Below are 23,330 nucleotides of genomic sequence, written 5' to 3' on the forward strand. Positions count from 1 at the left end.
AATATTCAGTCATTTCATTACACAGCTCTCTGGAATATTTGACTCTGATTGGTCAGTCGTGGAATTTAGCGGTCAGATATATCTTGACTGTTGTCCAAAGCAAAGTAACTGAACCCGGCACTATTTTTGATTTCTTTTCGCGGACTCGATCTCCCTTATTACATTCAAATGCAAATGCAGCATTAAAGATAAAGGTTCAACAGTGATGCCATAGAAGAACTATTTTGGGTTCCCCAAAGAAACTTTCAATGAACAATTGCTAAAATTAGAACAAAAATTATTTTTTCCATTATAAAAAAATCTTTTGTACATGGTTCTTCATGGAAACATATAGATACCAATAAAGAACCATTATTTTTAAGAATGCGGTGCCATCTTGCATCTCAAGTCGCATCTTGATTGTAGTAAAAATAACCTCAGTATTATTTTTATTATTGATGTGTTCATCTATAGGTTTATTTTTTACGTTGTCATGGATTTCTTTCTTAGTGAAAGTTCTATGATAATACAGGTTAAAATATAGGTAACACTTTATTAACAGTCCCTTTTGAACATTCTATAAGAAATGTTGCACCTATACTGTATGTCAACTAACTCTTATTAGAGTATTAGTAAACCATCTACTTAGTTTCTTCTAACACTTTTTTGTGATTATCCTCCAACAGACATTCTACTGACTATAAGTAACTCTGCAACTAGATGTAAACTTATTCTGACCCTAACCCTACCAGTCTACTAATACTCGACATGTAGGTGCAACATTACTTATAGTCAACAGAATGTGTTCATCAAAATAAAGTGAAACCAAAATATATAATCAATATTTTATGTCTACATATTTATGATTTATTTGGTGTTATTTTGTCTGTTTTGCAACAACTGCAATTTTTCAGACATCAGAAGAATGATGGCTGAGGTTAGAGGTCAGGTATATTTAAAGTAAGATGTCTACTTTGCATTGATATCTTTTCCCAAATGTAACATGCTGTAGTTTTGAAAACAAAGTAAATTTAGCGTGGATTCAAGCCCACAGACAAATAAATCCCAGCTGAGATCTGTAACAGTTTAACATAAAAAGAGACTCATTAGGAACAGCGGATGAAGGATAAATGAAACGCTCACATCACAAAAACATCTTCAAAAACTAAAGGGGAATATTGATACTTACATAGTAAATAGTACTGTATGGTCAACCTACCTGAATTCAGATGTTGCAGGCTTTAAATGATGACTATATGAACTATGATGACTACATGTGACTATATGAACATTTGCAGGAGCAAAAATATAGGTTGATTTGATGAGATTTATTCAGTCGTCTCTATGGTGTTCTGTTTTGACATTTCATCAAGCACCCAGGTAACATTTGCAGTGAGTGGGCTGCATGCCTGCCTGATGACAAATTAGAGATATGACCTGAATAAAATATCAAAAAGTAATTTGATATTCCTCATCGACTAAATTAACATCATCAGCTTCATCAAGACATAAAGGATTTCTCAGAGTAGAGTGGTGAGTTGATCAGCATTCAGATGAGTTGTTTATAAACACAACTCACCCATCCATGTCTCTGTCATGAATATGGATGAAGAGCAATTGGCTTATTCAAAGAACATTTTCAATCAAAAAAGGGAAAAAAAATTCCAAGAGACAAACACTGTGGGACTGATCCGAATTTTTTTTTTTTTCAGAAAAGATTGCTTTCTTTATAGATTTGTTGTGTTGCACTCCCAATGTCTCCCCCAGGATTTCAAACATTTAGACTGAATGAGGAAAGAATTTTATAGATAACAAGCCTTGGACAACAGCCCTCGTTTATCTTATCACACAATTACCAAGAGGAACATTTAAAAGGATTCAAATAAAAACACTTTTATTTAATCTTTATCGTCATTTTGTATACATTCCCCTGTTGACTCACCAACTATGTCAAGCTGACAAAATAGTCCAGCTGGGTTTGGATGATTACACATATTTTAGGATATTATTGACCATTTGAGGATACTTGAATATAATATTATGTTCTCTGACTGAAACCTTGCAGTTTGCAGTGTTGGGGGTAAAGCATTACAAGTAACTTGAGTTATGTAATCAGATTACTTTTTTAAAGTAACAAGTAAAACATATTACTTTTAAATTTACAGCAAAATATCTGAGTTAATTTGTTTTCTCATTTATTGACCTCCATTTCCTTCAGCCTAATGCTTATTCATTTCACTTTTGGTGTAAAAGGGGCCTTTATATTTAGTCAAAAATATAACTTTTTTTGTTATTAAAATCTATCAATCTATCTTTCATGCCCCTGTCTTAGTTTTGAGTTTATGGACTCTTGTTTTGAAGTGTCTTCTGTTCCCATTGTTTCTTGTTTTGAAGTGTGTTCTGTTCCCATTGTTTCTGTGTTTACTTCCTTGTTCAGTGCCCTATGCCACCTTGTTTGTCGCCATAGTTACCCTCATTTGTTTGTCATAGTGATTCATTAGCTCTACCCTTTCCTTGTTAGTCTTACCTTGTGTATTTAAACTTGTTTCTCGTTCACTGTCAGTCGATGTTTTTCTGTAGATGCTCTTTTTTCTGCATATGGCAAGGCTCATGTAGGCATATATAATCAAAATAAAAGAAAATTATTGTGGAATGGTGAAGTGCTCGTGAACTGGGTAGTGAAAGTGCTTGTGAACTGGGGAGATGACATTTTATTTTGTGGGTAATTTAAGAAATGAAAGATTTTTATTAAGGACCAGGTCTTGTTCAACAGTGTGAGGGCTAAGTCTATTTCTTTTTTTATTTTCTACTACCGAAGGACAGTCAAAACCTGCTCAAGGGGTTTGCGCTATTTTTGAATCTGAATACGAAGCAGTCACATGACTTTGTGTGGAAACAAAGCTTCCGACGTCACAGATCACGTGGTTATGGCAAAACGAATCAAGCTCCAATACACTGCTTCAATGTATGAGATGTTTCATTTTTTTGGATACAAGCTTCGAAGCTTCGAAGCCTCGGTGCCGAACGTCACATCACTAGTTTTTTGGACAAGTACTTTTAATCTACTCACACTAAATTTTTTTTTGGGATGGTAATGGTACTTCTACTTGAGTATATTTTTACAGTCCTATTTCCCTAGCCCTAGGACCCCTAGCCACAATCAATATCATCTGTTTCTACTTTGAGACAAGACCCAGTTGTTCAATCTCTGATTCTGAGTTGAGAACAGACCATTGAACAAACATGAGGATGTGACAGTGTTAGTCAAATCCCATTCGTTACGGCGAATTAAATTTTGATTTCCCAGAGGGCAGTTCTCTTTGAAGAGGTGGGCTGCTGGTACTGATGGCGACACGGAGAGATAGACAGAGAGCGAGAGAGAGAGAGAGTGATTAGCTCTGAGACATGGCATTGGAATCATGCTGCTGTAATAAACACACCAAATGACTGAAATATGAGAAAGCAAGCTAAGCCTATACAGAGTAGCTTTCCAAAAAATATACAAATTAACATTTCATATTTATACTATATGTTTACAAAAAGCAGACCTTTTACAAAAATTATAGATAGTTGCATCACAAGAATGATGCTCTGCCTTATGACTCAACTTTGAACTCCGACTCATTTTCCAGTCTTTGTCACAATCGTCTGAATCACTGTGCTATTGCTACACATTCACTCTATTGCAAAATATCAGTCAGGAGACTGACAAAGACAGAATTCTGTGTACAGTATATCCATATCTGAAAATGATTCCTTCATACAAAATGTATCATGCTATAAAAGTTCCTGAATAAAAAGTAAAACAAGCAAGTAGTTGATGAGCCAATTCTGGACTAAATTTACTTCATTTCTGACACATTTATGGCATCATGGGAATTTTACCAAATGTGCATATTCCTGGATGGCATAGTGCCTTTCCAGTGAAATAAGCAATGCTGGGAAGTGAGAACGGATATGTGCTGATGAATCATGAATCATGAATCATGACAGAGTTCTACAGAAAGCTCAGCAGATTTTCTCAATTCAAAACTCAACACATCATTTTATTGTACATTGAATTGTAATAATATATTTTTGGACATTTGATTATACTTTCAGCAACCAATAAGTTTCCTACTCTGCACTGTATATTTAAATACTCCCACAATCAGCACAGAAAATATAATAAAGATCCAAGATTTTGACTAATGAGTCAAGATAACTTTAAAACCAATGTTCAATCTCAGAATGTATACACGAGATTTAGCGGTCAGATTACTAACTGACCAATCAGAATCAAGTATTCGGAGCGCCGCGTGATGAACTGAATTACACTTTGCCTTAATTCTTGAATTAGTTTTTTTCTCTCAAAACAATAAACTTTTGTTCACATCAGACTTATATTTCTTATTGATTTGAGCAAATTCCATGTGTTTTGGCACGTGTGCAAAAGAGTAAGTACAATTGTCTACAGTTTGCACAATAACTAAAACCGATGAGTTGATTCTTAGTGAAATTGTCAAACTCTTTACAACTTCTAAACATTCTTTCGCCATCACATGCAAAATTAAACCTTTGTTTTTGTAAATATCCTCGTCTCCGTCTGCCTTCCTCCAACCACCCGTGGCACTACTGTAAATTTTTAGTTTACGTGTAACACATTTCTCCAAAATAAATAAAAATCTTCATTTGTTTGTGTACTACAGTATTGACTTTTCAGTATTTTTTTTTAACCTAAAAAGCTCAGTGTGACACAAGAGCATTCAGCTAGACAAAACTGTTACTTTCTGAACTAGAAACTGAATTACACTTTCAGGTAGCCTATTACTGTAATTGGATTAAAATGGTAAAAAGCATGTAGGCCTACATTTAATTAACTGCCAACACATGGCAGTATACTTAACCAGATACTGACTGCTACTTTTGATTTGGACCCCTGCCCCCTTTGTTCAGGGACTCATTATTCCATTTCTGTTCATCAAACTGTAGAATCTTTTTATGTTCATACAAATCTTTACACGTTAAGACATTTGTTGGAAATAAAAGAAGTTGAAAGTGAGAGGACATTTCTTTTTTTGTTAAGTATGGTATTGTCACCCCCCTTATTCAGTTTAACAAATTAAAAGTCTCTTCTCAAAAACTTCTGGACTTGATGAATACTCAGTACAGCTAATTACAGCTATATATTTTGTAGAGACTCTGATTCTTGGTTATTGTCTTATATTTGAGGTCTGACAAATTGCCATGACTGCAGTCTGAGTGCTAGAAAACAGAATAATCAATTTTGAACCAATCAATAACAATTATTCAATGACTTCTGTTCAAACTGCTCATGCTTCTTTTTACCACTGATTTATTTTGGCATCTCTACTGCAGTGAATTTATCTTGTGTGATCATTTTTTCCTCCCATTGGAAAAAGTATCTGTGGCCTGCCAAAGGCTTTGAGTTTTTGGTTTTATCATGTGCACGACCACTCTCACCATCAATTTTAAAGCTCAACCATGGACTTTTGTGAATCCATCAAAGTGGAGAGGATTAAGGCGATGTTTATTTTAGTTGAATGCTATACGGGCTTGTAGATGTATAAAAATAACTAGTGCAGTGCAAAGCTGGTTCCCTTGGCAAAAAACCATTGCATCCTTTTCTGAATGAACTAATAGGCTACATGACCGTCAAAATGCTAGAAATTCAAGAAAAGAAATTCAACACTTTGGAAATTTGCAAATACTTCTGTCACGCTTTATATGAGGCATCTTTAAAGTCACCATGAAATAAAAATCGATTTTAAATTTTTTTATTTTTTTATATGGAATAGGCCTATTGTAATTTACTATAAATGATTTATATGTGCACATCATTATGCTTTAACTTTATTACAAATAACTTCCCCTCTCTCTCGCAGTGACATCTCTTCTCTGATGACGTGTTTACTGGCGTGAGGGCGGGAAAACCTGTCACACATGAGATCAAAGCTATATAGCAAAACACAATAATCCAACAATCCAATCAATTCCCCGTGGACAAAATCAAATCCTGCTCACTATTTTTCTGGTCCGAGAAGCCATTTCACTTTGGATATACGCAAATAGCCTACTATGGATATAGAAAGACAGTTCACTGCTATTACTTATGAATTGGAGAAACTGCAATGTGCAATATGGCGGAATACGTCCCGCCTTCTAAGTAAAAGAGCAAATCGCAAAAACGCGTACTGTTTCAGTAGGTACTATGCATAGACAGTAAAAGAAATGGACACAGCGACCCCATTGGAACTCAATTGAGACAAGTGAAGCCCATTTTTAGCGATTTCTTAGCACTTCCTTTCCTGACGCGCAGACTCAAACCGAGCAAAGCGTTACACGGACCACGTGAGCAACCCGTCTGTCTTCTAGTAGCTGTGCCAAGAGAAATCTGAATCATTCCCTTCCGAATCTTGCAGAGACGGAGAGTGTGAGTAGGAATTGTCCATGAGCATGGAGCAGGATCAACTTTTGCTAGGTATTCTGATTAATTATATTGTCATTTTGCCTCTACATCCCCCCGATTGCCAGCGAGCTTCTCCTCCTGTCCATACGGTAATCTCTCTAATGTGCGACAAAGAGTCGCTTGGTTTCTTTTTCTTTTGTTTGTGTACGCAATCGTTAGCCTACTTTTACAAAAACTGCTTCCACGGGGCCATAACATAAGCTACAAGGTAATGGAGCATTTTATACATTGTCGTGTTTCTTTAGAAATAAAAAATGGACAAATGGAGTCTTCAAACGCCTCAGATGTAAAGTTATTCGCTGTCAAAGTGACGCCAAAATGAATGGAAGTCAATGGGATTGCTAACGCAAGTGAAGTTCCGCTCAAGATGGCGGCACCCGGCCGACTTCAACTTCCGGTCGACTTCCTTCCCGCTTGGTACTATGTAGAATGTAATCCGGACATACTACATCCGCCATGTTGTCATTATCATGTGACCTAAAAGCATCAGTTGTGCTTCACCTCCATTCATAAATCCCCTCCCGTGGCCTCATGGGATAGTAAAGTGTCCATTGAATGCGCACTTCAGAATCTCATTTATAGACAAATAATACTTGGCTAATAATATTAGGCGTTGCAAATATGGCCACCAAGTGAACAGACTTTCCTTGAAAGGGACTTTGATATAGGCTACGTCACAATAGTGAAGAAAAGACTTTTGCACTTTCTGTTTCACGCCGTTTTTATTTTTAATCAAAATAACTTATTTGAAGACGTGTTTACTGGCACAAGGGCGGGATCAACTTGTCTTTTGCAAACAACAACGATAACAATTAACAACGTTAATTTCATACAGAGTAGGCTACAGGTTGTTTTGCGAAACTGTCACGAAATTCACATTTACGTAGGCTATTCAACTCACTCATTGTTATAAAAGTTATGAATGTCACATTTTCACAGAATAAAAATGGTTACCTATCCCTCCATATTTTAATGTTTTAGTCCATTAAATATTTTGCTCTTCTGTTTAGTTTTATAATTAATCTCAAGTAGATTGATTTCATAAATAGTTGATTGGTCAGACCACAGCACATCAGTAGTAGCAGCATGCAACGTATCTCTACTGACTGAACCCCTGATGAGAGAGAGAGAGAGAGAGAGAGAGAGAGAGAGAGAGAGAGAGAGAGAGAGAGAGAGAGAGAGAGAGAGAGCATTTGTGCTTGAACAGAGACAGAAAGGCTTTCATCAACTCAGTCGCTCAGAAAGTTCTCTATATCGCGGACTCAAATGCAATCACAAGCGTTCAATGGAATATTAAAGCTGGACAAGTTGTCAAGGTAAGTTTTATACTCGAGTAATATGAAGGTATTTTTGACAAGATTGTTGAAGGGTTTACGTGTTACACGTTTGAATCAGGCTAATAGATTACCCAAACATTAGATGAGAGCGAGGCGCTTCATAGCGATGCTCCGTCTGACACTGACTGGATGTTACCGTCAAAAAGATGATTTCTAAAACAAGTCCATTGAGAAACGCTTCGTAAATAGCGGCTGTCATCAGGATTTTCACACGCACAATGTTTCATTGAGATCGGATGGGATGCTGCTGTGACAGAAGATTCGCTGTGTACGACCTCAGGCAAGTTCAACGGCATTATTATCCTTACAAACATTTACCATGGTAACCACAGTTTACGCTAAAATACCATAGTTATTGTTAGGCTACTCTAAAACCGTAAATTCAGGGGTCGGTTGGTAGGCTGCGATTTTCACTCTTCGTTGAATAGCATCAGACAATTTTAATTTCACCAAATATTTAGCTATTAACTTTTGTTAATAACTAAAGTTTGGTTGTGCATTTATATCACATTCAAGTAGAGAGGTTGGATAGACAGGCACACAGAAATAAGGGAGACAAACCAGAATGAGGACAATATATATTTTTTAAAAATCAAACCAATATCACTCAACAACACACTTAATTTTCACAGAATTTTAAATTTGACCAAATGTATATTGCCAGACGTCATAATTTATCACAGGCTTCTAAATCTTATATCTAAATGTAACTGGTTCCCATAACCAACATTCAGTTTAAACATATTTCTCCAGATAAATTTTTTTTTTATCACATTTTTAGCTAAAGGGATTCAATTTAGTTTTAAAACATAAATAAATAAAAGTTGTCCTCACCTGCACAGGTTTTAATCTTTGATCTTAATCTTAATAAAATCTTAACAAAATCTATGAATGTGAAATATTCTCTGCAAACATTTTGTGACATCAAATGGCCCAGCAATTAACCCTATAATTGAACTTTTTTCTTTTTGGTGATGATGGCTATACTAAGTTAGCAAGTGTTTTTGTGAATGCTAGGGGCCTGCTACCATGGTAAATTTTTGGAAGGGTAGACTATTGCACTTGAGCTATTTCTAGGTACCTACAGCACAATAAACTTCCATAATTAATCACACAGCATTTAATGCGATTAATTCATGTACATGTACAAGCAGACAACATATGTACATATGGAATATATAGGCCTATGTGATTTTATTTTAATAAATAAGTCAGTCATGAACAATTTCTGGCCATTTTCCAATTGATATAGGCTTTATCCAGTTCTAGAACTCCAGCGATCCCATTTGCCACCATCCAATAAGCTCCACCCCTGACTGTGATTTTAGGAACAGGGTTTAGAATGAGGGAAAGAGACTGAAGGAATGTTGTCCTAGGAACAGCAATGGCGATTGAGAGAAGAACACGTTTCACTTGGGTATCATGTTGTTGGTATTTCCCCCATTAAACAGATAAGAAAGAAAAACGAACAGATGGATCTAGTCTTACATTATTCAACGACAACAGGTTACATCTACAATGTTGAAACCTGTTAAAATCCATGCTGTACCGTAAAGCACCTGTTAATCAGGCTGTAGTTGGTTAATACTGATCAACAATAAATTCAGAGCAATTTAAAGTGAAGGTATATATATATATATATATTTAATGTTGTAAGAATTTAAAGCATTGCTCTATCACCTCCGGAAATTGCCATGGAGAGCTTTCATGTTTGTCATGGCTACTGCACTCTGGAGTGTCTAAGGCTGTGATGTATTAGTAATTGTTGGCAAAAGGAGTGTGTATTGAATGGCTGGAGAGTATCTTCCTTAGAAAGACATTCACCAGATCATAACAGCTGCAGAATATATAACTCAGTGCTGAGTCAACATGCTATCCATACCAACAACCAAACCCTTCATTGCTCTGACCCACTGTCTGCCTACACACACACACACACACACACACACACACACACACACACACACACACACACACACACACACACACACACACACACACAGTCTGACCTTATGCCTGCAAGAGCACACATACACGCATAGTCTAAATGTCTAACAAACATGCATGAACATACACTCTCTCACACACACACACACACACACACACACACACACACACACACACACACACACACACTTCAGCTTCACATGGCAAAATAATAATAATAATAATAATTATTATAGAAAGGTTTGGTTTGTGAAATCAATCATATTTTACCTCATAATACTGTACTTGTGTCAAGAAATAACCATTTTAGCTTTTCTTTTTTCTTACTCTTACAACAAAATGTGGTACTTTTTTTTTTCATTTTTAAACAGGAACAATTTAAATAAGTGAATAGTGTTTCTAACTATATGTTACATTCGTTCACTTTGCTTTCTAACTGTCATATCGAAAGACTCCCAATGTAATTTTCTTATTACATGTCAAATTTTATGTGTCATGGTCATTGGCCAAATATTTTTTTTGTTACACTTGGCCTGTGATTAGACAAAAATGGATAACCTGACTTTTTACAATCATTTTTATCATCATAACATTACATAAAACTATGCAACTTCTCCAGGAATCCCATAATAGCACATTTTTGTATAAAAGGTACTTTTCATATACTGTTTCTATTGCTTTCAACAGTGAGATGAAACTCAGTAGTGGTCTCAGGGTCTCTCAGACCTCACAGCTCACACTATAGGGCTCAAGGCCTTTATTAACATTTCTCTTCCTTTTTCTTCTGAGAGCCACAAAACTTGGCCAGACAGGCAGACAGATGCCCTTTGGCTTCTGACATGGAGCTGTGTTTGTGCGTGTGTTTGTGTGTGTGTATTTCTGTGAATACCTCCTTCCTCCTACCTGTGTGTGTGTGTGGATTGTTTGTGCCCAGCCCCTGGCAAACCCCTTTTTAATTTTTTTTTTTTTTTTTTAAATGAAAGCTGTCCCCAATAACCTTTGGGGGAAAATAAAAGGGGATGAAAGTTGGGGAAAAAAAGCCAATGAGAAACAATTCAGTTATTTATGGCTCATGTCATCTTCTGTTCACTGGCACGATTTATGCTCTATAAAGGCTCTCCATTCTCTCTTTTTGCAATTTCATACCCCAGCAAATCAGATATTACACATCTTTGAATTTTTATTAATGTGAAAGAATGATCTTTTAAAAACTTTGAAAGTAGATTAAATCCAGTACTGTGAGGAAAACTTGTAGTCACAAGGGCTGGATATCTCATGAACTAAGGCTTCGAGTCAAAAGTCCAAATGGTTGATTCCAATCAGTTCAAACCCTTTATCAATTAGAATACATACATATGTAACACTTTAGTTTAGGGTCCAATTCTCACCATTAAGTACTTACTTATTAGTATGCATATTACTAGAATATTGACTGTTTATTAGTACTTAAAAATATACTATAAAGCACATATTAATGCACATTAGAAAAGCACATATTAATGACTTATTCTGCATGACCATATTCTTTATCCCTTAATCCTACCTAATACATACACTAACCAACTACTTTACTAACTATTAATAAGCAGTATTTAGGAGTTTTTTGAGGCACAAGTCATAGTTAATGAGAATTGGACCCGGAACTAAAGTGTGATATGAGGTAAATTAATACTCTTATTCAGCAATGACACATTAAATTGATCAAAAGTGACAGTAAATACATTTGTTACAAATAAATGCTGTTCTTTTAAACTTTCTATTCATCAAAGAATTCTGAAAAAAACAAATAGCATGTTTTTTACAAAAATATTAAGAAGTACAAATGTTTACAACAATAACAAATGTTTCATGATCACTAAATCAGCATATTAGAACAGCATATTAGAACATATAAGATTTCTGAAGGGTCATGTGACACTGAAGACTGGAGTAATAGCTGCTGAAAATTCAGCTCTGCCATCACAGGAATTAATTTCATTTTAAAATATAAAAACAGAAAACAGTTATTTTAAATTGTAATAATATTTCACAATATTACTTTGTTTCATGTTCATTTTCTTTATGGACATTTTAATTTGCTTGTCTTTGTTCCTATGTTCCTGCCATCATTAGTTGTCATGAGCTGTCCAAAATTGCCCCCTATACCCTTAAATATGGCACTATTTGAGGGGACAGCCATTTGTAGCAGTGTCCGAAATCACAGTGGACGTTATCGAGTGCATCGCAACTATGAATGTACAACAGATGAATGCCCAATGGCTAGAAAATACCTATAATGCACTATGAGAGTCACGCGCCGAACAAAGTCCTGCGTTTGACCAGAAGATGGCGTCCGCAGCTAAATCATCCATCCATCCATTTTCCAAACTGCGCTGGTCCAATGTTGCTACAGTATAACAGCATACAGGTATAAATTCCGTTTTAGGTGATTATTAAATTAAAGTTTATACATAGTTTCCTACTACTGGAACTGCCAGTTTGCTAAGTTCCAAATTATATTAAACAGCAAGCACAAACTATGCGAAAGCGGCAGCCAAAATCGGTGTTCGAATTTGCTCACTTGTTTTCATTCACTCCCTCGAGTGAACATTATTGGTGGAGAAATGTAGGGAATAGTGAATGAGGTTATAGGGGGCGATTTCGAACACTGCCATGGTTACTAAGTATGTTACTAATTAGAGCACACCTGTTTTGTATCTGGTTCATTTGCCTTTGTATTTAAGCCCTTCAGTTATTTCCGTTCATTGTCTGGTGTCGCTTATGTTGAGTCACATATTGTTACATAGATTTTTCTGTTATTTTATTAAAGTTGCTTGACTATTTGAAGTACGACTACTCTCATCTTCATCTTTGTGAACTAACTTGTGACAGAACACCAGACTAGAAAATGATTTATAATGGATCATGCAGTCAAGTTTATTGTCCTTGCCCGTGATGGGCTTCCGATGGACTCTTCTGCCAGCTCTCCTAGCGTTCTCACTTTGATGACGAAGCTGAAGTTGAAATCGCTCTACTGGATTGGAGCGAACTATTACAGCCACCTCAACTTACCTGATTTGGAAAGAGGAACGTGGAGAGAAGCCATCCTCAGATGTCTACAGTGCGTCTACCCCCAGTTAATGACATCTCTTATGGCCACTGGAGACACACAGCCCACCCTCACCGCGGTGACAGAACCCGAGCCCACCACAGACCCGACGCCGGAGCTGATACCCACCACAGACAAAGAGCCAGTGTCGATGCCCGCTACGGAGCCAGAGCCTGTGGGGATTTTAGTGGAGTTAGAAGAGGATGATCTCCCACCACTGATCCCAGGCAGTCCCAAATCTGTTTCACCCCCAATCTTCATATCTTCATTGCTGCTGGTTCCGATCATTAAGCATGTGGCAATGCTCAGCACCAGGACTGTTTCGTTGCCCAGTGCAAAGACTATGCCATTGATGAAACTCCTGCCATGCCTCCCACTCCCGCCTCCTCTGCCCAAGCCAGTCAGTCCTTCTACCCAAATTTGTTGGCTCTTTCCAGTCCCTCGTCTCCTCCTCTATTGGTTCCACCCTTCAAGTTGGATTTGTCGCGGATCTTTTGACCGCCAGGTCTGCCTTTGAAAGTGGATCCTCTGGCTTCATCTCAAGCTTTTGATCCTGTTACTCCGCCTTGGCCGTTAACCAGTTGGCTCCACCTTGGCTCCTTGCCCCCTTGGCTCCACCTGGGACTGTTGTCCTCACAACTCCACCGGGCTCCCTCGTCCCCCCGGCTGCAACTTGGTCAGACGTTGCTCTGCCTGCGCCATGGACTTCCGGGCCTTTTGCTGCACTTCGTCTCTCCTTCCCTAAGGATCCGCCAGGCTCCGCCTTCCCTCCGGCTTTGCCCTGGTCCTCGGTCGCACATGAGTCGCCCCAGTCCTCCGGTACCCTGGTTCCACCTCAGGTGTCTGTCGCTGTGGCTCTGCCTAGGCCTCCAGATCCTGCGGTCTCGTCTAGTCCTGACATCGCCTCAGCTTCGCCCGAATATCCAGATATCTTGGCTCAATCGCTGGCGGCCTGGCCCTGGCTCCTCCCACCATCTGATCCGCCTTGGTACACTCTCCTGCCACCTGCCCTGACACTCCCTTTGTGAAGACCTCTACCTCCTACCACCGCATATACTGGACTTGTTTCGGCATCAGGAGCTGCCTTCCAGAGGAGGGGAGTGCTGTCACGTTTTGGCTTTTTTTCACTTTAATTTTCTTTATGGACGTTTAGTTTGCTTGTTTTTGTTCCTATGTTCCTGCCACCATTAGTTGTCATGGTTACTTTGCAAATATGCTAAATTCAGCATTCGTGAGCATAATGTCTTTCAAAAACATTATATACCATTACCAACCCCACATTTTTCAGTAGTGTATATATATATATATATATATATATCAAATGTACATTTATAAATAAAAATAAGTAAATATATTAAGATAAAATAATACAATTCCATAAATTTAATAAAAATGACAGCATTAATGTCAAAGTTAATTTATGTCATTTGAGATGCACTTCATCCATATGACAAATTGTGAACTTGATTTCTTAAACTAGAATCATTGTTTGTTGTGCTGGCCCTCTTTGCAGGACTCACAGCCACTGCAGTTGAAGTGAACCTTAAGACAACAATGAAGATGTTTGACTAAAATATTTAACTCCACACTTCACCAATTGTTAATTGATAACCTAGTCAGCGAAATATTTGGCCATCCGTGGTAATATAAACTGATGTCGCCTCAAGCCTTGTAGTGTATTTCAGACATGCTAACATTCCTACAAGTACAGAGGAACGTTAGTGCCATTGTGGAGTCATTTATATGCAGCATTAACTTACATGAGTGCTTTTGCTAGTCTTAATGGTGTCGGCCTGAGTCGTATTAATTTCTTGTGTTGTGTTAGCCAGTCATAATGGTGTAAGCCTGTCTGAAACTGCCAAATAGGGAGATGTGTCTGCCTGCTTCAGTGAGCTATAGTGAGCTTGTGTTAATGGTCTGCTGAGTTCAGTCATAAAATATTTCTGGTAACTCTTAAGTGACCTTGTGACATTTACTGTAATGGACGTGCTACTCAACCCATGCAATACTTGTTTCCTGTTTATTGCCTAATTGCTTAATTTGGGGCTTAAACTAATTAAATCAAAGACAGTGCTTTGCAAGGACTGCTTCAAGACTTTGATAGTATGGATTATCACCAGAGAGATGAAAAGAAGCATGAGGGGAAGTAATTTTCAGGATGATGGCCCATTCCACCAGAATGATTCATCATGCAGGGCGCCTCGAGGGTTACGTTGCTTTACTTTTTGAAAATATGAATACGTACATTAACTCTTACGCACAATCTATTCCTTTTTTTTTTTTTTCATATTATAAGCTTACATAAGTGCATAAATGTAAAAAAAAAAAAACTTTAGTGAGCTGATGTTATGTAGGCTGTAACAGTCCTGGCTGCATTACTCTAGCTTCTGTATAAGAGTAAATCTGAGGAAAGTATTTCATTTATGCATATCCCTACCCAGTATTTGTCTCAGTGGCTTAAATGCTCATCCTTTCAACAATTAAATAAAATAAAAAATAGATCTTGTTTTGCAGTTTTTCTGTGCATTTCCTATGCTCTTGTCATCCCTAACATAGTCTGAGCCACAGACGGCACACCCACGGACCACCCACAGTCCACTCACTGACCGTCTGATGCATATTGGACACAAACTGGAAAGTACTTTCACAATCTGGCAAGCTATTATCTGATTGGCTGGCCTTGTGCAGTTCAGGGCACGCAGTTGTTGTTTTTGTTTTTGTTTTTTTTAACTCGGTCCGTCTGCAAACAGTCATGTTTACAAGTTTTCAGATTCAGCAAGTGCTTTTTAAGGATTTACCAAAGTTTATCAGGTTATCAAATCTTAAAAAATAATCTTAATATTCCATTTTGTTTTAAAAAGACAAATAAAAATTAAAATGAAACTTTTTAAATGCTATAAGTTTAGGCATGCAAATTTAAATTTAAATGTAGACATCAGAACATTGTAACATAAGGTTACAGTTTATTTTAAAGTGTCCTTGTGTAATTGTACATTTAAGTACCGAGTAATATTAGTTAAGTAGATGTACTTAGTATAGGGTTAGGATTAGGGTTTGGTTTGGGGTTAGTTGCATGTAATTATGCTTAATTTACTGTTATATTTCCCTCTTTTTTTGTCATAGTAAAGGAAGCAAAGTCGGTCAGACATTCTCAGACTGTTCTTCACTATAATAAGCTGTAATAAGGACCAGAACTCTTTTTAATCAGAGATCTGGCTACACAAAACTATGCGAACCACAAACAGCGAGACATTGGCCTTCCCAGTGCCCCCTTCCCCCAATACAGTGTATTTATAGCACCTGCACTAGTGAATAGGTATTATCAACAGGCACAGAATTAGATCAGATTAAGTCCTAATATGATTTTACTTGAGGCGTCAGGCCCCCTGAGGCTCAGTCCTCAGTTCTGCTTTCATGTCTATTTGGAGCAGAAACATAAATATTGTGCACCAGTATCAATGGAGGGAGGACGGTCTCTGAATGCTGGGCTGAATGAGTTCACATCTCCCCCTCTCTCTTCTGGTCATCTGTGCCAGGAGCACTGGTCTGCTGCCCTCTTTAATGATGCATGGAACATTAGCCAGCCACTATCCAAAGATAGGACGAGGCCGATGGCATTCTCTGGTTAAAAGAGGCTGCATTGTTTGGGTTCAGAATAGCATGGTCTACTGAGAAAGGGGAGAACAAAGTGTGCTGTCTGTCGAGTTTGTTTTCTAAAATTGTTGCCACAATCGTAATTTGTGATTGCCACAAATGACATTTTTAGGTCTTTTATATTCAAGCACAATTCTGGAGTGATGGGAAAGCAGATGGCGTTAGAAGTAATATATACAGTACATACAGGTTTATTTGACTTAGTTTGACATTTTTAATCATAATAGACAGTATTATGTTCATTTAAAGATGGGGTTTTCAAATTGGGGTCAGGAGAGCACAGGTGGCTGCTGAAAAACTCTTTTTCATTAAAAATTTCAGTGAAGATACATACGATAAATAGATAGATAGAAAAAAGTTTGAAAAAGTAAAAAAGAAATTTATAAATGAGAAATCATGATTAAATTGCAAATAGTTTGTGAAAAAATTATTATACAGCATTACTCAGTAGGTATAACTATTTAAAAAATACAATAAAAATAACTTCCAGAATTATTTAATTTAGGATTTTATAAGATATGTTATATTTAAATAACAACATTTTGTCTTTATAATATTAATGGGACTTTATACTGCACATGAAAATACTTTATACTGCCTTTATATTTTAGCAAAGGAATCTCTTGCACAGAACAAGGCTTTTACTAGTACTTTTACTAAACTATAAAAATACAAAAAGATCAATGGAAACACATAAAGGAAGGAAGAAAACAAGAATATATTGTGATAGGTAAAACCTTGAATGAAAATGAAAGCTGCCTTCCATAACCTGCATTCGGGGGTGGAGAAACATAAAAGAATAGGATGAGAGAGACAGAGAAAAAAAAAGCAAATGAAAAAAGGATTCTTGAAGTTATTTGTAGCTCATGTCTGTTCATTCGCACAACGGATGCTCTATACTGAATCTCCCATCCTTCTATATTAAATTTGTATTTCAACTCTTTATATCGCAAGTCCCAGGCAGCAGATCTAATTAAAAATCCAGTCTAATACATCATTTATTTATAAGATAAATTCAAGTGGCTGTTATCTGACAGAATATGCGTGACTTTGCATTTTTATGCACAACTGCACTGCTGACATTTGCTACATATTATCCTTGTGAATTTTCCTTGTGGATGGTAACAAAGAACAGGCTATTGATTAAATGGCAAGAGGAACTTGGATCTATTGTTGTACTGTCTGGGTATCTGGGACATAAAAGGTCTGGAAAGAGCTGTCCTGAGTTGCCCGTCAAGCACACAATAGCATTGTCAGGAAACACGTAACAGTTGAACAGATGACCATGGAAGTAGCAGATGTTAAAAAAATGTCCATTCTATTAGTAAAGTAAGTGAATTAGTAACACCACGAGTATCTGCATTAATTGATTCTGATAAGTTTTCTTTTGTCTTTTTACTAAAAAACTATTTACATTAGTTATTTAATTAATATATATATATATATTTCATTTAATATAAATGATTATATTTGTATGGAAGCTTGTTTCTGCCACTGAATAAAAAATAAAAAAGGTAATTGTGACTTTTTATCTAACAATTCAGATTTTTTTGTGCCATCTCTAACTTTTTCCCAGAATTGTGGTTATAAACTCACAACTGTGAGTTATAAAGTCTGAATTTTGAGATATAAACTTGCAATTCTGAAAAATAAAATCTGAATTTAATTAATTCTAAAATCTGTGAAAGATACTGATGTATAAGGGTGCAATCATCTTGATAAAGATGGTTCAATCCTTTTCTTTCTTTCTTTCTTTCTTTCTTTCTTTCTTTCTTTCTTGTTTCTGTCTTTCATAATCTAAGAAGTGTGTATTCACATAGGCTGCTGAGTGAAGCACCTGAGGGAACTTCTCTTTCTCTCATCTCTGTTGTTTAATTACACTTCTTTTCTTCTGCGCTACTGCTCTTTTCAGCGTGGATTACATAAACAGTTCTCCCCAGCTTCCTTGCTTTGGTGCTACACACGCTGCACCGAGTAAGACATTAAAGCCTTCCATCAATGCAATGACAGCCTGAAATCAACAGCAAACCACATGCCATGTTTCAAGCACTGAGAAACAAACATCTTCTTCAAACCGCAGAACAAATCTGCTCAACTGAACATGAGCCTGTCATCACATATACGCATGCTGGAGTATCATAGAGGGAATAAAGGGGCACTGAGAAAGGCCTGCTTCAGCAGGAGTTCATATAACATCACCCATAAGCACATCTGTCTGCCAGATGGGTCCCGATTTATACAAGATGTTGCTAATAATAACTTGTGTATTATTTATGCCCTTGAATTTATCAGTTTAGGAAAAGACAAGTAGCATTTTAATGAAAAAAGTTCAGGCTTTACTGACCTACTGCAATGATAAATACCAAGTGCACAGTGCTATAATTTAGTGTCACATGGTTTATAGTGACAAAAAATAATAATTTAGGCCCTGATTTAGTAAAGGCTTGCATTAATAAAAAACATGCAAACTTAACAGCACACAAAAATCATTGATACAAAATAGGATGTATTGTCAGTTAGTGTAGATTTTCCTTGATTCAATATGCAATTTGCGTGTCTCTATAAAAGTGCACAATCTAGGGCATAGTCAATGCAAACAATTACATTGCACCTGCAAAGTAATTTGTCAAGTCTGAAATTAATTATGGAAACTGTGTCTGCAAATTAACATGACTGAATGACAAGTATTAATCTGATTCAGGTTATGCACCACCAGCTGCCGTCACCATGATAAAACGGAGACATTGAGAACAGAAAGCACATAGATGTACCCAGTGCTGCTCGAATGGATTAATGTGATATAAATGTTTTTCTATGCAATTGTTTTATTCAAAATTACATTTAGCACACAAAATCATCACTGAATGTAATGCATTATATACAGCACACTTTATCTGTAAGAAAAAAGATGGCACGCTGCGCACAGAACCATTTTGAGACATTTTTGAAAATAATTTATTTTCTTTATTTTTTTGTTTAGTAAATAAGCAAGTCATACTGGTTTGGGACAACATCATTTTGGGTGAACTGTCCCTTTACGGCAAGACACACCAGGCAAAAACATTCAGTCGCACAGGCATTTTTGGGGGATATTGAGAATACTAAGTTGTCAGGCACGCGCTGAGAATCGATTGAGAATTGATGTCACGGGCCAAATTTAAACATAAACTAAAATATATATATAAAAAAGTTATGTAAAAAGGGCACTTATCAAGTCAGAGGCCAAAAGGGCATGCGCTTGAGCACCACTTGAAACATTTTGCTTCCATAACATGTATTCTTTCAGACTAGTTGAAAGAAAACATCCAAAATATACATTTAACCCTCTGAGCCTTATCATTTTAGGTCATACTTGGTATCTTCACAGCCTTGAAATTAAACTTTTTTTTTTAGGAAAATCAGTGTATTATATTTTCAGTAATATTTTTTGATTATTATTTAGAATTGTGAGGGGATTTTATGATACTATGCAATATTTATAACATTTTTATGATTTTTTTTTTTGTGAATTGTTCTTGGTTTAAAAAAAATAGGTTTTAATAAAGGCAGTCTTTCAGATTAAAATAGTGAAGGCCTTTAAAATCCATTTATTTTAAGTGCCATATGGAGGTGTTAAAAAATGTAAACTTGTGTAATGTCATGTGTAACCACCTGTATAGCTCCCTATATAAATATATAGAAAGGCTTTTGGATTCCCTATAGACAATTTCTTTTATTAGGTTTTGCATTTAGCTATATATTTAGACATTCTAAAAGACTACTTTTTGTCTAGGTTTGGATATTATTTTTTTTAGATAAGTATCAGGTTTTGCATTATGATTACTTGCAATCAAACATTAACATTTTGTTATAGGGAAAACACATGGAAAGCATTTTTGTTATGTTGTAATATGAGTTCATTAACCTATTTTAACCTATTTACACATACCCTACTTTGTTATTACCATAACAAACCACCTGCATTCACATTTAGACTTAATATATATATATATATTTTATATATCTTCAAATAGAGACATTTTCAAATGCTGACTAGTGTTGACAAGGGAACTAGAACATCTGAGGTTTTTCCACAGTGTGACTATTAATTGAACTGTCACTCTCTTAGCTTTTTCTGGGCTGTGTTTGTCAGATGTCACATCCTTGTACCCAAAGCCTTCATTTATAATGTCTTGTGTCTTTCTTTTCAATTTCATTTGCAGACCATTTAATCAACGCTCTCATTGTCAGTTGGGAAACAAATTTCATGCATGAGACCACATTGAAAAGCTTGGATTTTTTTATTTTATTTTTTACTTTAACCCAGAAATAAATTGGTTTAAAAAAAAAATTGGCAAACAGAATAAGATTTTTTTGTTTATTTTTCAATTCAACTTTTCACTCAGATTGTTAAGCTGTTTATTTTTATTTAAAATTTTTCAAAAGAAGCAAAATAGAAGAAATTTTGACCTCTGAATGTTGCTATACTGTAGTTGTCAAAATGTTTTTGTTGCACATTTTTCGATTTATGTTGATATTTCAGCTCAGCTTTAACGCATTAACAATCATTGTGTGTAAACATGTACAGCTAACCAAACAGGTAACTAAGCCTTTCATTATGAGAGTCTATAAAAAGGTTGGGAAAAAAGAAAAAGTGATTGTATTAGAAATTTGACACTGTCACAATGCTTTGAATAGGTGACTTCAATGAATATGTAACTAAGTGCATCCATAGAATATTATTCAGTTTGATGTAATCAGTATACTAATATAAGTGACTGACTGATGCCATTTCAGACTCGGCTCCACTGAGCTTCATTATCCGTCTCTATTGGCTGCCGCATTCATTCATTTCCTCTCACTTGTACTGACTGTGGAATAGATGTTATCCCTGCATGTTTTCCCTCTATTGACACTGCACAAATGGAATGTGTACTTGTTAGTCTGTATGCGTGTTTGTGTTTGAGTGAGTGTGTATTAGAGGAGAATATAGATTAACTCAGGAAGAGATGATAGCGAGCATTTTGCTTTCTGTGTCTTCTTTGAGCTGGAGAAGTGGATTGTAATTTCACAGACTCACTCACATTTAAAATCAAGAATGCATATAGATAGATAGATAGATAGATAGATAGATAGATAGATAGATAGATAGATAGATAGATAGATAACACTTTAAAATGTTGAATGTCATTGCATTAGAAAAAAAAAATCAAACCATTTGCCATCTGCAAAAAAAAAAAAAGACAGGCTTGTTCATCACACTATGTACATGTTCCACTGAAGTGTACAAATACTTTTTTTAATTTCTACTTACTCTTCTAACGTTAGTTAGTGTGTAATGTTGCTGTTTGAGCATAAACAACATCTGCAAAGTTACAACGCTCAAAGTTCAAAGCAAAGGAAGATAAAGAAATTTATTTTAAAGAAATTGCTTTTTAAGGACTACAACAAATGGCTGGTAAAGACTACACAACATTCCTCATGGGTTAGTGACATCACCAACCCTAAAATTTACATAAACCCTGCCCATGTTGAGAAGAGGAAGAGTTTTTGTAGTTGAGCACATTTGTGAGTCTGCTAAAGCTGTCACATCCGTCTTTTCACATGCAATACAGTACATAACACAAATGCAATATCATGTCATTCTGTAGGCATCTTACAACAGATCCCTCTGTGCCGGGGGCAGCAGCTCAATTGCATTTAAAGGGACGCACACGAAACTATGCGTTTTTACTGACCCTCAAAAAGGGACAAATTTAACATGCTGTAAAAATGATCTGTGGGGTATTTTGAGCTAAAACTTCACATACACACTCTGGGGACAACAGAGACTTATTTTACACATTGTAAAAAGGGGCATTATACCACCCCTTTAACGTTTACTTTGCAATACTCTGTTCCAAGTTCATTTAACTCACTCTTTGTACATAAATTTACTCATTACTCATTTACTCATTAAATTTCAGTAAACAACACATTCGATTTCTTGTTTCACTTTGTAAGACTACATATCTACATAATATAGGTAATGAGGTACCCAGCCGACCACAGAGACCTCAAAGCTTGGTACACAACACACAATAAAGGTACCAGTGATAGAGTAGAGCACAGCAAAACAGCAAGTTGCTAATCCTAACAACCAAAGTAACGATAAAACTGTGTAAATACAACTAGAAAACAGTGAAAACGCAACCTTATTAATTATTCATGTCCCAGTGCATGATGGGAACACCAGTATCAGAAAGTTGAGTAGGTTTTACTTAATTTTATAACTTTGATATTCACTCAAATAATCAACAAGTAAAACAAGTGGAATATTATTTTAAGTTCAAGCTTTAATTTCTACAAGCTTGAATTGAGTACTAATATTTAATTCTTCCCTGAACTAACTTATTCAATCTAAAATACATTTGTTTTTTTCTATAGTATTTACTTCACCACAGAATCTTTTTTATCAGTGTGTTATCTGTTGATTTGTCATTCAAAACCTTTTGTAAAATGTTTTACAAACTGTGTTTGTGCAATGAAAATGTCACTTGGTTTGATATTTTTGTTATCTATTGCAATGACATTTGTGTTTTTTTAGTGTTGCATGATTGTCCAAATATTTATTTGATGGCCACTGATATGCAAAAGCATCCACAGATCACACTAACTTGTAACACATATTCTGCCCCTTCTACTGCTCTGCTTCTCCTCACAATATTCCAAGTATTGCATCCCCGCCAGTCCCTCCCTCGTGGTGTATCGTAGGCTACAACTTAAGCTATGACTCCCCCCCCCACCCCACCCCCCAGATCCTTGGCATCCCCTTCCATCCACCCGGATCCATTCCTGCATACTCTGATCAATTAGTCATGGCACTGGCTGGCACGGA

General features: G+C 36.2%; 1 protein-coding gene across 1 annotated transcript in view; it reads left to right on the forward strand.

Annotated features, from left to right (window-relative positions):
* The first annotated feature begins 7,653 nt into the window (after positions 1-7,653).
* Positions 7,654-23,330, forward strand: part of chst15 (carbohydrate (N-acetylgalactosamine 4-sulfate 6-O) sulfotransferase 15) — a 29,492-nt gene continuing 13,815 nt past the window's right edge. Inside the window, exon 1 of the mRNA XM_079853249.1 lies at positions 7,654-7,764. The gene's annotated coding sequence lies outside the window, so the exon portion shown is untranslated. The remainder of the gene's footprint in view (positions 7,765-23,330) is intronic.

Source organism: Squalius cephalus, assembly GCF_949319135.1.
Source record: "Squalius cephalus genome assembly, chromosome: 20".
Taxonomy (NCBI): Eukaryota; Metazoa; Chordata; class Actinopteri; order Cypriniformes; family Leuciscidae; genus Squalius; species Squalius cephalus.